We start from the raw sequence: 14452 nt of genomic DNA, 5'->3' as shown, positions 1-14452 counted from the left end.
TCCCTCCTACAATCCTTCGACGCTCGTTCCACTTCATACCACTTCGCAACGTTACGCCTAGCTATTTAAACGACGCGACTCTGTCAAGTAGCACAAAACTAATGCTGTATTTCAAAATTACGGGTTTGCTTTTCCTACTGATATGCCTTAACTTACATTTTTGTACATTTAGAGTTAGCTACCATTTATCACACCAGCTAGAAATTTTTCCTAAGTCCTCTTGCATCCTACCACAGTAACCCAACAACGACACCTTCGTGTATACCACAGCATCATCAGCAAACAACCGCAGAATGATTCTCACCCTTACAACCTTATCTTTTATGTATACAGAAAATAGAGGCAGTTCTATCACACTATACCCTTGTCTCTGATGAACACTCGTTGTCGAGGACAACGTGCAGTGTTCTATTACTTAAGAAGTCTTCGAGCCAGTCGAATACCTGAGATTCTATTCCGTACGCCCATACCACCGTCAACAATCTGCATTGGGACCAGGTGTCAGGTGCTCTTCGGTAGTCTAAGAATATGAACTCTGCCGTTGTCCTTCGTCCATTTTTTCAGTATATCATGTGAGAAAAGGTCAAGTTAAGTTTTCCACGCGCAGTGTTTCTAAAATCGTGCTTTCCCGTCTCAAAGAAATTTATTATATTTAAACTGAGATTCGTAAGGATATAGGTCTGTGATTTTGCAGATCTGTTCATTTATCCTTCTTATATACAGGAGTCACCTGCGCTTTTCTGCAGTCGCTTAGGAATGACTGGGCAAAGATTCGCGATAAATGCAAGCTAAGTACGGAGCCAGTGCCGTATAGCACTCTTTGGCAAACCGAACTGGGATCCCATTCGGACCTGGCTACTTATTTGCTTTCAACTGTTTCAGTGGTTTCTTTACATTAGGGATTGCTACGTTCCCATGCGGTACACTATTATGTGAACCATGTGTAAATTTTTTCTGATATAGGGTAATTAGTTTACGACATAGTACCATCTGGGTCTGGTTTTCATAAATGTTTTTAATTTGGCGCAAAGATCGAATTTTCGTTTCAGATCAGAGATCTGCAATTATAGTGCTTATTATTATAAGCAGCTTGCATATGGTCTGTACTTTACGTTTTTGGTAAATAATTTTATTTGGTTGCAAAGATTGTATTTTCGAGTTACCATGCTTTCCCTCTGTATGGAAGCAAGCTCCATCATTGTCTTTGGCTTTTATGTGTGTTTACATTTTTTATGTAGAGCATTCCGAAGTTACCCTTTGATACAATGCATTAAATATCTTCTCAAAATGCATCATGCCTTAAGGAGGTCTATAGCATGTTATTTTAGCAGAGCACATGCCTTTTGTAAAGTAGCAGTGCAGTTTAAATGTGGAAATACTGCAAGTTATATCCTTCACTCAGTTAGATTCACATTTTATACGTGAAAAAACGCTGTGATAGTTTGTGACGTATCTGGGAGTCATATTTTATTTTTGTAAGCGTAAGACCAATAGAATTGAGTGCCGTTAAGTAAATGACAGTGCCATCTGTACAGACAAAACACGATTAATATTCGTTTAATGCGTGGAGGTTGCTACAGATGCAAAAGTTGGACTTTTACGCAAGAACCATCTAGGTTATAGCTGGTTCAACTTCATGTTTGAGTAACATTAACTTCTGCTAGGCAGAATTGTTAGCATGTTTCACTGTGGTATGAGAATTATTACTGTCGTGGCGTTGTTGGCGTGTGTTACTGTATTATGAAAATTACGCAGTGAAAAATGTGGTATTTGCCTGAATGTAAGTAATAGTTTAAGTATTTCTAATACATGAAAATTCTAATTTTAATTTTCATTGTACTGCTGGACGCACTGTGATCTATTGTTTTAAACACAATTGTTTAGAGAGAGAGACCAATTGTGTGATTGGATTGAAGAGTTCCTAGATAACAGAACGCAGCATGTCATTCTCAATGGAGAGGAGTCTTCCGAAGTAAGAGTGATTTCAGGTGTGCCGTAGGGGAGTGTCGTGGGACCGTTGCTATTCACAATATATATATATATATATATATATATATATATATATATATATATATATATATATATATATATATAAATGACATTGTGGATACATGGGAAGTTCACTGAGGCTTTTTGCGGATAATGCTGTAATACACCGAGAGGTTCTAACAATGGCAAACTGTACTGAAATGGAGGAGGACCTGCAACGAATTGACGCATGGCGCAGGGAATGGCAATTGAATCTCAATGAAGACAAGTGTAATGTGCTGCGAATACTTACTTTATCATTTAGCTACAATACAGCAGGTCAGCAACTGGAAGCAGAAATTCCATAAATTATCTGGGAGCAGGCATCGTGAGTGATTTAAAATCAAATGACCATATAAAATTAATCGTCGGTAACGCAGATGCCAGACTGAGATTCATTGGAAGAATCCTAAGGAAATGCAGTCCGAAAACAAAGGAAGTAGGTTACTGTACACTTGTTCACCCACTGCTTGAATACTGCTCACCGGTGTGGGATCCAACGGAGAGCAGCACGCTTCGTTACAGGATCATTCAGTAATCCTGAAAGCGTTACGGAGATGATAGATAAACCCCATGGAAGTCTCTGCAAGAGAGACGCTCAGTAGCTCGGTACGGGCTTTTGTTGAAGTTTCGAGAACGTACCTTCACCGAGGAGTCAAGTAGTACGTATATCTCGCTAAGAGACCATGAGGATAAAATCAGAGAGATTTGAGCCCACACAGAGGCATACCGACAATCTTTCTTTCCACGTACAATACGACACTGGAATAGAAGGGAGAACCGGTAGAGGTACTCAAGGTACCCTCCGCCACACACCGTCAGGTGGCTTGCGGAGTATGGATGTAGATGTAGATGTTGATGTAGAGAGAGAGAGAGAGAGAGAGAGAGAGAGAGGGAGAGAGAGAATTCGAACCATTGTTGTTTTCTGTAAATGGTTTAAGGACAAACAGGCCGTCGAGATTGACAGCACTTTCAAAGGAGTAAAGATTTTGGAGTTTTTGCATGCACACACAGCCGATCAGTATTGCCATGGCGTGAAGATTATTTAGGCATCAGTGAATGATGGAAAAGTGTTTATTTGGAGCGAATACTCTGGTTCCGAATAAATGTACAGGAAGGGGAGCGTATGATTATGTAATGTGTTCAACGTCTTTGATGCCGTCATGCAGTCAGGGTAAAAGGTCTTTGAGGACGTCATGTGGTTTCCCTGACCCTGCATGTAGGTAACCAAAAGATCAGTGCTCAGTTTATACCTTGAATGCCCATTACCTCCCTACTGCCATTGTATCTGAGGGGCTGATCTATTACAGCAAGTTGACATTGAGACAACGAACTATGTAAGCTTATCGTAAGACCACCATTTAACGTCTTTCACGGTGTAATATTTTTCATAGTGGAAGTACTGACCTTAAAGAACTTTTTAGTACCGGTTATGCCTTTTGCTGAGAGCAAATAGAAATGAGGAAGGAGACAGTGAGCGGTCTGGACCTTCCAACACAAAAAGACGGAAACTAATTTGATTATTTATCTCCTCTAACTTTATTCACCTGCTGTAGATAATGCATAGTTGACGCGTTACGTACGGAAATACCGTTACATTCATTATATCCACAGCTTCTTTTAATCCCTGATTATGTTTCAATAATTTCTCGAACATTTTTAGCAGTAGGGAACCAAATAAATCATTGAAGGAAAAAGTCCATTAAGCAGGCAAAAAAAAGATCAAATCTCTAGGGAATAATTTTTTTCGGTTTAGTATTGAATTATGTTCCCCGAAAATTGCATAGTTTTCAGGTTACACCAAAAAAATTAAGAACAGATGTTTCTGATTTTATATATTTCCAAATTAAATATCGTAAATCAAAAGGTCTTCAAAATTTTGGAGGTAAAATATCGAAATACCTCAGACATTACGGCAGATGTGACATCCACAAAGGGTAGCTTATGACGCATACGTCAAATTGCAGTTCTGAGGAGCCACCGATTTACAGATAAAATATTTTAGGGAGTAACAAATAAACTACATAACATTCTGTCGCTGAGCACTAGTGAAAATATGTGCCCAACCTCTAAGACTAGGGGGCATTAAGTTACAGACAGAAAGACAAATAGAGAAATGAAAGGAAGTGTCGTTGTGCCTACTAGCTCATGCTATTATAAAATACCCAATACGGGAAGAAAATGATACACAAATGAAGTAAATAGAGTAGATAAATCTCATTGAATAAGCAGTGTATCGCGTCCATTTGAAAAAAAAAATAGCATAAATGCAAGTACAGCTCCAACAGTCACCTTTAATAATGTTTATCTGTTAAAGCTGAATAAATAAATCAGTACTCAAAAAGTACTGAAAGAGGAAGTACCCTTGGTTCATAAGTTACTCCTCGGAACGCACTCACTGATGAGTCGTAATTATACTGTAAAATAACTTCGTGAAATTTTTTGCGTGAGATCTTTTCTCAAATATTTAACAGCGTTCTCTGGTGCTTCTATGATAATCAGAGCGTGATCGTAAATTTCGTAAAAGATCTGTCAAAGATACTTAGTTGTTGCAAAATGATTGTTTTTGTAAAGGCACAATTCCTTACAAGCTATTTATTTATTAGCAAATCTGCATTCAGTGTAAAGAATGTTACTTTTTGGAAGCGAGCGTTGTCCACTAAAGTATGTAAACTCAGTTGGAGCAATTTACGCGTGACCGGCGGTAGCAAGGGAGCAAGATCAGGGTTCAACGTCACATAGACGTTGGGATCTCTATAGAGTGTGAACACAAAAGACACAAAAGACTTTGAGAAAAAATTGACAAACCTAGACTTGGGATCGGATGAGGAATTGAAACCTGGTTCTATTGTCTTATCAACTGTGCCGCTTTGGTTGGTGCGTAATTAAAAGACTCAACAGTGAAATACATAATAGGGTGCACTGGGTATCTTTACTATAAAAATTATTCAGTCTGAAACCGTCAAGTACCGAGATCTTCTGTATTGTGTCAATTATTTTGTAACAAACATTGACAGCAACAACTGGACTGGAATATACCATTTAATGAACTTTCATACAAGACCCGCCAGGTTAGCCGAGAGCGCTAATGCGCTGCTTCCTGGACTCGGGTAGGGACGCCGGCCCCCTGATCGAATCCGCCTGGCGGATTACCAACGAGGGCCCGCGTGCCGGTCAGCCTGGATGTGGTCTTTAGACGATTTTCCACATCCCGCAAGGTGAATACCTGGCTGGTCCCCACGTCTCGCCTCAGTTACCCGAAGTGGTACACTAATCCCATCCTTGGGGGAGGCGAGGGGGGATATGGAGTGGCGACAGGAAAGACCCTCTGACACTAACAACGCCAAATCAAAAGTAACAAGGCCGACCTCACGTTGAAGTGGGACAAAGACACAAGGAAATGATGATGAATGAACTTTCATCCAAACAATTTAGCTACTAGTTTTTATATTGACATTCTGTGCTTAAATAACTTATCTTGTTTTTCAGCCATGCATGGGTTCTTTCCCTGGTTTTAGTATTGCATCACGATATCTCTTCAGGTTGAGCTAGACACAGTGTGTCACGTTCATAACATTAAATCTTGTGCTTTAGGCTGTAATAATGTATGTATATTTTTAAAGTAATGTTTCTGTCCGTTGTTCTCCACACGCCCTTAAACGATAGGAATATTAAATTAAACATCTGCATTTGTGCCTCTTCCAGCAATCTATGTATAGTAGAGAGACAGGTTTGTTATTAAAGTAAGTTTTACGTGTCAGCGTTTCATTACCTATTGGCTGCAGGGTCGCGAGATGTTCTTAATAGGTCGTGATCAGTCCGATAGGCCGCATAGTTCTTTATTCCTGTTAAGAGATTCAAAGAGTGATAGCACTGCCGCAGAACAGTTTACTGATGCACTTTTAGCGCATGCATTAAATGTTGCAGGTCTTTTTGACTGTAACTAGTTAGTTAGCTTCATACCCATGGATAATTTGCACGATAGAGCGTCAATAATTTGGAGCGAGCCATTTTACATTCACATCGCAAATGAATTTGTAAATATAGATGAACGCTGAACATTGTAAGCTTTATATAGATAAGAAATGAAATCGTACGATTATCATTGGGTGATACGTTGAACTTCATATTTGCCTGTAGTTCTGACGCCAGTTCCTTAGAAACTCTACTGTTTATTTTAGATTGCTATATGCAGGGTGACAATTATTGATCTATATGAAAAAACGTAAAATAATTATAAACTGCGGCGTGCACACACTTTACTCAACATTTAATAGTCACTACAGATATTCTGATTTAGGTTATGACATGTTCGATATGCCTGCCATCATTGGCGATGATATGGAGCAGACAAATAGCGAAATTCTGCATGACACGCTGAAGTGTCGCAACATCGAAGCTGTCGATGACCACCTGAATGGCTGTTTTGAGCTCAGCAATGGTTTTGGGGTTATTGGTGTACACCTTGTTTTTAAAATAGACCCACGAAAAGGAGTCGCATGCGTTCGGATCCGGAAAATATGGCGCCCAACTGAGGCCCATGCCAGTGGTCTCTGGGTACCCAGAGCCAGATTGCGGTCCCCAAAGTACTCCTCCAGGACATCAAACACTCCCCTGCTTCGATGGGGTCGAGCTCCGTCTTGCATGAACGACATCCTGTCTAAATAATGGCCACTTTGGGTAATGGCAATGAAATCATCTAACAATACCTTCACGTACCGTTTGGCAGTCGCCGTGCCAACAAGAAATGTCGCACCGCTTATTCCGTGATTGGACATTAAACACCACACATTCACCCGTTGAGGGTGAAGAGATTTCTCGATCGTGAAATGCAGATTCTCAGTTCCCCAAATGCGCCAATTTTGCTTATTGTCGAACACATCCAAACGGAAGTGGACTTCGTCGCTAAACCAATGTATGCGCATGCATACTAATTCCAATCATGCCTCGCGGCCAACCGTGCAGTTTGAACGTCCTAAAGCAAATCGTCCAGAATTTATGACGATTTTATTTCATATAGTTCAATAATTGACATCCAGTAACTACCTCAGAAACTGTACATATGAAACTGCTTTGTACATTAGAATCAGAAATCCGTTACAACCAATATAAGCTGCAACAAGGAAGAAATTCATGCATATCTTCCCTGAATACTGTACTGTAATCATATATTTTATAGTTTAAATTTTTGAAAAAATAAATTTGTTGTTTTAATGCGTTCTTCTACAGGATTCTATAATTGTTTTAATGTCTTTGGTTAAACTTAATCCAAAAATTTAGAACAACGGAACTTGGACTTCGTGCACGATGGAACTCCATCTCATTTGACTGTTAATGTCCGTGGATCAATACTCTGCCCTCTATGTTCTCCGGGACTAGGCTCACTATATTTTTCAATGAATCTATAACTCTGTAGAGGTTTGTGCGCTGTTTCTAAAACCCTGGCAGCTTGAAACCTTGTGGTCGATACTGACTCAGAACCTTAACTTTGCCTGGCAGTGCTATTTCTGACTGTCATCACACTCACGACTCGCAAACCGCCTCCCATCTTCACTTCTGTCAGTTCGTCTTTCTCACATTTCAAACTTTAGGAAGCTCTCCTGCACACGTTACGGGACTAGCGCTCACAGATGAAAAGGATATCGTGGAGAAATTGTTTGGTCACAACACTGAAGGTTACTGGTACGTGGTGCCACATTACAGAGCTTGGCAACACGCATCAGGTAATACGGCCACTTTCGTCGGAAACATCAGATTTCACCGAGAAAACACATTTTATGTAAATTCTTTCAAAAATGGCTTAGATTAATCAAACAAGGAAGTTACACATAATAGCAGTGTGGCATGTTCAAGATACTGCCGTACACATCACACACTGATTTTATGATACAAGTCTTATAATGTTTATCCAGCCGGTTAACGTTTTCGTAATTATGATCGCCCGTAATATCAATTCTGTTTAAGTTCTGAGAAACCGTACTACACCAACAGGAAGGGAAAGTGAGTTCTCGTATGACGTTTGACTGATATGTCATTTAGTTTCTTAATAATAAAGTTTAGACACTATAAATAATTTAATAAACTTAAGCCAGCTTGCTAATTATATTTTTATTAACTGTTGGCGAACTGGCAATAGTATGACTCACTGCAACATTTCAAATTAATCCTCATGATAGTGTGCATCTTCCTGTGTAATTGCACATACTTATAATCTAGGATACAGGAATGGCAAATTCATAGTGGAGCAAATTGTGAGATGAACGCCAGGTAATTAAGGGCAATCTAGCCCGAGGTTACTGTAAGAGGCTGGAGTGAAGATACTATATAGGCCTACGATGGCTACCGGACCTGTGACAGGTAGTGCCGCAATTCAAAAGCACGCTTCGGATTCAACTACGAACATCCTTGTGTGTCCTACTAGCACTTTTAAAAATTTCAGAGCTCAGGCGCGGTTTTTACTCTGGCTTTATTTCGTTGTTTCTCGGACTTCCCTATAATTACGAGAGCGGCCAAAGAGAACTTCCAACATTTTTTAGTAGATTATGCAGATTGGATGTCTTGCCTTTCGACTTTGCTGGTAGTACCAAGGGAGTATCCAGTTTAAACTCACACCATGCTCCAGCAACTGTTTCATTTTACTCCATTGTATCACAAGCAGTTCGTCTCGGTTACAGCATGAACAACACCATCCCAGAATTTATTTATTGTGGACTTTAAGGAGCCCACAGCACCAGATGCGAGAAACCCCTTTCCAATCACACACCGATAACAATGTGGCTGGACTTTTGTTCAAATGGCCATTAGAGCCGTTCCTGAGCTCATATTTTTGTTATTCCTGACAGCAGTGATGTCACACTGCGTAGTGTCTGCGGTTTTCAAACTTTCTGGAAGATTGTAAGGATCCATTCCGGAAATAGCCTCTTGTCCTGCGATAAGCCACCTCTGCAGGACGGGAACAAAGAACTTGGCTGTCGTGTGCCCAACGAATACATCATCATCATCATCATCATCATCATCATCATCATCATCACCACCTCCACCATCATCGTCGTCATCATTTTTCCGCTGCATCTTTTCTTCCAACTGTGCTGTCCGCAGCTCGTGATCTCGCGGTCGCATTCTCGCTTCCCGAGCACGGGGTCCCGGGTTCGATTCCCGACAGGTTCAGAAATTTTCACCTGCCTCGAGATGACTGCGTCTTTGTGTTGTCTTCATCATTTCATCATCATTCATGAAAGTGGCGAGATTGGATTGAGCAAAGGTTGGAAATTTGTACGGGAGCTGATTACCGCGCAGTTGAGCGCTCCACAAACCAATCATCATCATCATTCAACTGCGCTAGCATACGCAAAACTCCATAAATGCATAATCACACCAGAGATTCAATGTAAACGCGGATTGCTGTGTGTAGCAATGCTAACGAAGGGCTTTTGAACATGTCATGCCAGAGCGAGTTTCATGTTGTATTCTGTTCCTATATTCACCACAATGTACTGTGGAGAGTAGCACAAAATTACTTCTAACGTGGAAATAGAGCATTTCCGTATTCATGTCCATGTAACATACAGGATGTTTAAAAAAAGTCCCATATTTCAACAGGAGACAGTACAGGTCAAAAATATGAGAAAACTTTCAACAATCATAGGTCTAGAACTCAGTACCTGTTGAGATATGTGCTGTTAAATATCCGCAGTGCTCAGTCTGCATTTTATTTACATATGACGAAGTATTCATAAGAGACGTCATAGTGGATAACCACAATGCGAAAGTGTCGACAGGTGAAAATCCTTGAGCAATCATCGAGGTGAGGCATCAGGATTGGTCCAGTGTCAATGAGTGGGTAAGAATTGTCAGTGACAGACTCTTAGGGCGAAACACACGAATTACCAGTGCTACTGCAGAACGTTATCCTTGCCGAAAGTCAATGACTGTGGTTTATGCACGGGGGGCATCACCACATCTTCTACCGACTGTGCGATAGTATCTCACCTCAGCGTTTCAGGGGCGACGGCGCTAGGTAGCATGGCCTCCCCTTTCACTAGACCTGAAACCGTTGGATTTCTTTCTATGGGCACATTTAAGGTCACTGGTGTATGTCCAAACCATTGAAGATGTGAGACGTTACAGAAGCGTGTGACCAACGCATGCAATGTAATCCAGATGGAGCTACGTGTATTCGAAAGAGTGCGTCACTCGTTATGAAGAAGAGGTGAAGGATTTGTCAAGATCCGTGGTAACCACCTACGGCTCGTCCTATAGTGTCCGTTTCTACGTAACAGACAGATGGGACTGAGAAGACTGATTATCGCACCTCTCAACAGGTATTTGTTTTCGGACGTAGAATAATGGGAACTTTTCTTCTAGTTTTTACCATTATTACCTCCTGTAGAAATATGTGCCTTTGTTTAAGAAAATCCTGTATTTTCCTCTTCTAGAGGTGAGACAAGTGTCCTACTAGTGCAGCCGTGCCTTTTCGCTGCACCCCATGTCTGTATCTATATCACGGAAGCCATTTTTTTCTTTTTCTCTCCCAATTTACGCCGTAGAAGACAGACGCTTGGTAAGCCACTGTATGAGTTCGATTCTCTCTAATTCTCCATTCACTGTCTTTTGGTGAAAGCAATATACTGGTTCTACGAATGTGTGCTTTTAGAATTTTAACAGTGATCCACACTTATCTCTTAGTGACTGCCACTTGGGCTGGATGAGCACCTTCATGATGCTATCGCAGTTACTGAAAGATCTCGTGTTAAAACACCGAGTAATGACGTGCTGTATTCGGGATGATGGCGGTTCAATTCCCGTTCGGTCATCCAGATTTAAGTTTGCCGTGATTTTCATAAAGCACTCAAAGTAAATTCCAGTATGGTTCCATGCAAACGGCACCGATTTCTCTTCTCCATCTTTCCCCAATACAAGCTTGCCGTCCGTCTCTAATAACGTCGTCGACAATAGGACGGTAAACGCTAATCTTCATTTCCATTCCGTTACTAAACGCGTTGCTTTTCTCTGGATCTTCACTATTTCCTCCAAGAATCCTACCTGGTAAACGTCGCATACTCAGAACCATTACTCATATATCGGTCGAACGCGCATTTTGTCACCTGTACCCTCCCTCACTGGGCCAAACTTCCCGAGGGTCTTCACAGTGAACCTCAGTCTGGCGTCTGCTTTATGTTGCGATAAGTTTAATGTCTATTTTGACTTCAAATGATGCCCGACATTTACTCGTAGATACACTGCCTGAGAAGAAATATCCAGTCACCTATTACCGGAGATTAATATGGGATGTGTCAACCCTTCGCCTTTATGAATGCTTCAACTCTTCTTGGGACACATTCAGTAAGATGTCTGAACGTCTGTGGAGGAATAGCAGCCCAGTACTCCTCAACAGCCGAAACCAGAAAAAGTAATGATGTTGGAGGCAGGCACCTGGGCTAAAGTCGACGTTCTAACTCATCACAAAGATGTTTCACAGGGTTGAGGTTGGCTATCTGGGCAGGCCAGTCCATTTCAGGAATGTAGTTGTCTGCTAAGCATGTCCTCATAGATTCTGCTTTATTACGGGCTGCATTGTCATGCTGATTCAATCATCATCTCCGATCTGCTCCTCCAAATGGTTCAAATGGCTCTGAGCACTATCGGACTCAACATCTTAGGTCATAAGTCCCCTAGAACTTAGAACTACTTAAACCTAACTAATCTAAGGTCATCACACACACCCATGCTCGAGGCAGGATTCGAACCTGCGACCGTAGCAGTCCCGCGGTTCCGGATTGCAGCGCCAGAACCGCAAGACCACCGCGGCCGGCTCTGCTCCTCCGCATTTTAGCGTTGGCACTACGCATAATGGCAGGTAAAGTTATCCAGGCACTCTCCAAACCTAATCGCTTCATCGTCCGCCCCTGGTAGCTGAGTGGTTGGCACGATGGAATGTCATACCTAACCGCCCGGGTTCGATTCCCGACTGGGTCGGAGATTTTCTCCGCTCAGGTTCTTGGTGTTGTGTTGTCCTTATCATCATCATGTCATCCCCATCGACACGCAACTCGTCGAAGTGGCGTCAAGTCGAAAGACTTGCACCAGGCGAACGGTCTACCCGACGGGAGGCTCTAACCACACGGCATTTCCATTTATCGCTTCAGTCGATTTGCCACAGGGTATAGCGTAATTCACCACTCCAAAATGACTCGTTTTCAGTCATTTATGGCCAGTGGCACCGCTCTTTACACCACATCAAGCATCGCTTAGCATTGCCTAGAGAAATATGTGGGTTATGAGGAGCTGCTCTACCATTGGTCCACGTTCTTCTTAACTCCCGACGAACTGCCATTGTGTTAGCTGGACTGATGGTAGACTTCGGAACTGTGGTTGTTCCTTTGCGTTTCCACTTCACAATCACATCACCAAGCCGGCCGAAGTGGCCGAGCGGTTAAAGGCGCTACAGTCTGGAACCGCACGACCGCTACGGTCGCAGGTTCGAATCCTGCCTCGGGCATGGATGTGTGTGATGTCCTTAGGTTAGTTAGGTTTAAGTAGTTCTAAGTTCTAGGGGACTTATGACCACAGTAGTTGAGTCCCATAGTGCTCAGAGCCATTTGAGCCACATCACCAACAGTCGAGTTACGTAACGTTAGAGGGGTAGAAATGTGCCTGATGGATGTGTTACTCAGATGGAAATGAGCGTTTGGTGTCATTGGCCGGGAGGCCCCATACGGGGCTGGTCCGGCCGCCTTGGTGCAGGTCTTATTACGAGGGTGAGTCAAATGAAAACCTTAAATATTTTTTAAATATTATTTAGTGTGCAGAAGTGGTACAAAGCTGTATCACATTTCAACATAATCTCCCCCACGCTAAATGCAAGTCTTTCAGCGCTTAGAAAGTGCATAAACTGCTTTAGAAAAAAATTCTTTTGGTAGTCCGCGCAACCACTCTCGCAGCGCGTGGCTTACTCATCAGAACCGAACTTCTTTCCTCTTATTGCGTTTTTGAGTGGTCTAAACATATGGAAATCACTTGGGGCAAGGTCTGGTGAGGATGGTGGATGAGGAAGACACTCAAAATGTAGGTCTGTGATTGTTGCAACTGTTGTACGGGCAGTGTCGGGCCTTGCATTGTCATGTTGCAAAAGGACAACTGCTGAAAGCTATCCACGTCGCTTTGATTTGATTGCAGGTCGCAGATGATTTTTTAGGGGATCTGTGTATGATGCAGTGGTGACAGTGGTCCCTCTAGGCACGTAATGCTCCAAAATGACGCCTTTTTCGTCGCAAAAGAGAGTCAGCATAACCTTCCATGCTGATGGTTCTGTTCGAAACTTCTTCGGTTTTGGTAATGAGGAATGGCGCCATTCCTTGCTCGCTCTCTTCGTTTCCGGTTGGTGGAAGTGAACCCAGGCTTTGTCCCCAGTAACGATTCTTGCAAGCAAGCCATCACCTTCTCGTTCAAAGCGCCGAAGAAGTTCTTCACAAGCATCAACATGTCGTTCTCTCTTTTCAGGAGTCAGCTGCCGTGGCACCCATCTTCCTTCACCATGGCTTCCACTACTGTAATGTTCTGTGGAGTCACAACTCATTGTGCCTGACCTGGACGAGGAGCACCTTCCACTGAAGTCACACAATTTGCGAACTTCCTACTCCATTCGTAGACTTGCTGCTGTGACAAACTTGCATCACCGTAATGAACCTTCATTCGTCGATGAATTTCAATAGGTTTCACACCCTCACTACGCAAAAACCGAATAACAGAATGCTCTTCTTCCCTGGTGCGGCCATCTATATACTGATACTGCGACAGTATGTGTGCATCAGCACTATGCTGGCACATACAGGCCATTCTGCACGCTGTTTGTAGCACGCTTACCAACTTACAGGATAACAGCGCAAAATTTCGATTTGTTATTACAAATTTAAGGTTTTCATTTGACTCACCCTCGTACACTTGACACCACATTGGGCGACCTGCGTGCCGGATGGGGATGAGATGATGATGAAGACAACACAACACCCAGTCCCTGAGCGGAGAAAATTCCCGACCCAGCCAGGAATCGAACCCGGGCCTCTTTGGACGGCAGTCTGTCATGCTGACCATTCAGCTATCGGGGCGGACGGTACTCAGATGGCATCCACTGACTAATCCACATTCGAGGTCACAGAGCTCTCCAGACCAAATCATCCTGCTGTTACTGCTTCCCCGCCGGCCGCGGTGGTCTAGCGGTTCTGCCGCTGCAGTCCGGAACCGCGGGACTGCTACGGTCGCAGGTTCGAATCCTGCCTCGGGCATGGGTGTGTGTGATGTCCTTAGGTTAGTTAGGTTTAAGTAGTTCTAAGTTCTAGGGGACTTATGACCTAAGATGTTGAGTCCCATAGTGCTCAGAGCCATTTGAGCCATTTTACTGCTTCCCTACTGACAACACAATACTCCC

The 14452-nt window shown here is 42.6% G+C and overlaps 1 protein-coding gene across 1 annotated transcript in view; it reads right to left on the bottom strand.

The window, feature by feature from the left end:
• The window catches only part of LOC126184645 (leukocyte elastase inhibitor-like), a 187941-nt gene that overhangs the window by 104340 nt on the left and 69149 nt on the right, over window positions 1-14452 (bottom strand). The gene's annotated exons all lie outside the window — the stretch shown is intronic.

The sequence above is a fragment of the Schistocerca cancellata genome, chromosome 4 (assembly GCF_023864275.1).
Source record: "Schistocerca cancellata isolate TAMUIC-IGC-003103 chromosome 4, iqSchCanc2.1, whole genome shotgun sequence".
In the NCBI taxonomy this organism is placed as follows: domain Eukaryota; kingdom Metazoa; phylum Arthropoda; class Insecta; order Orthoptera; family Acrididae; genus Schistocerca; species Schistocerca cancellata.
Note: the sequence above shows the minus strand (reverse complement) of the source record. Positions and strands in the feature narration are given on the sequence as shown.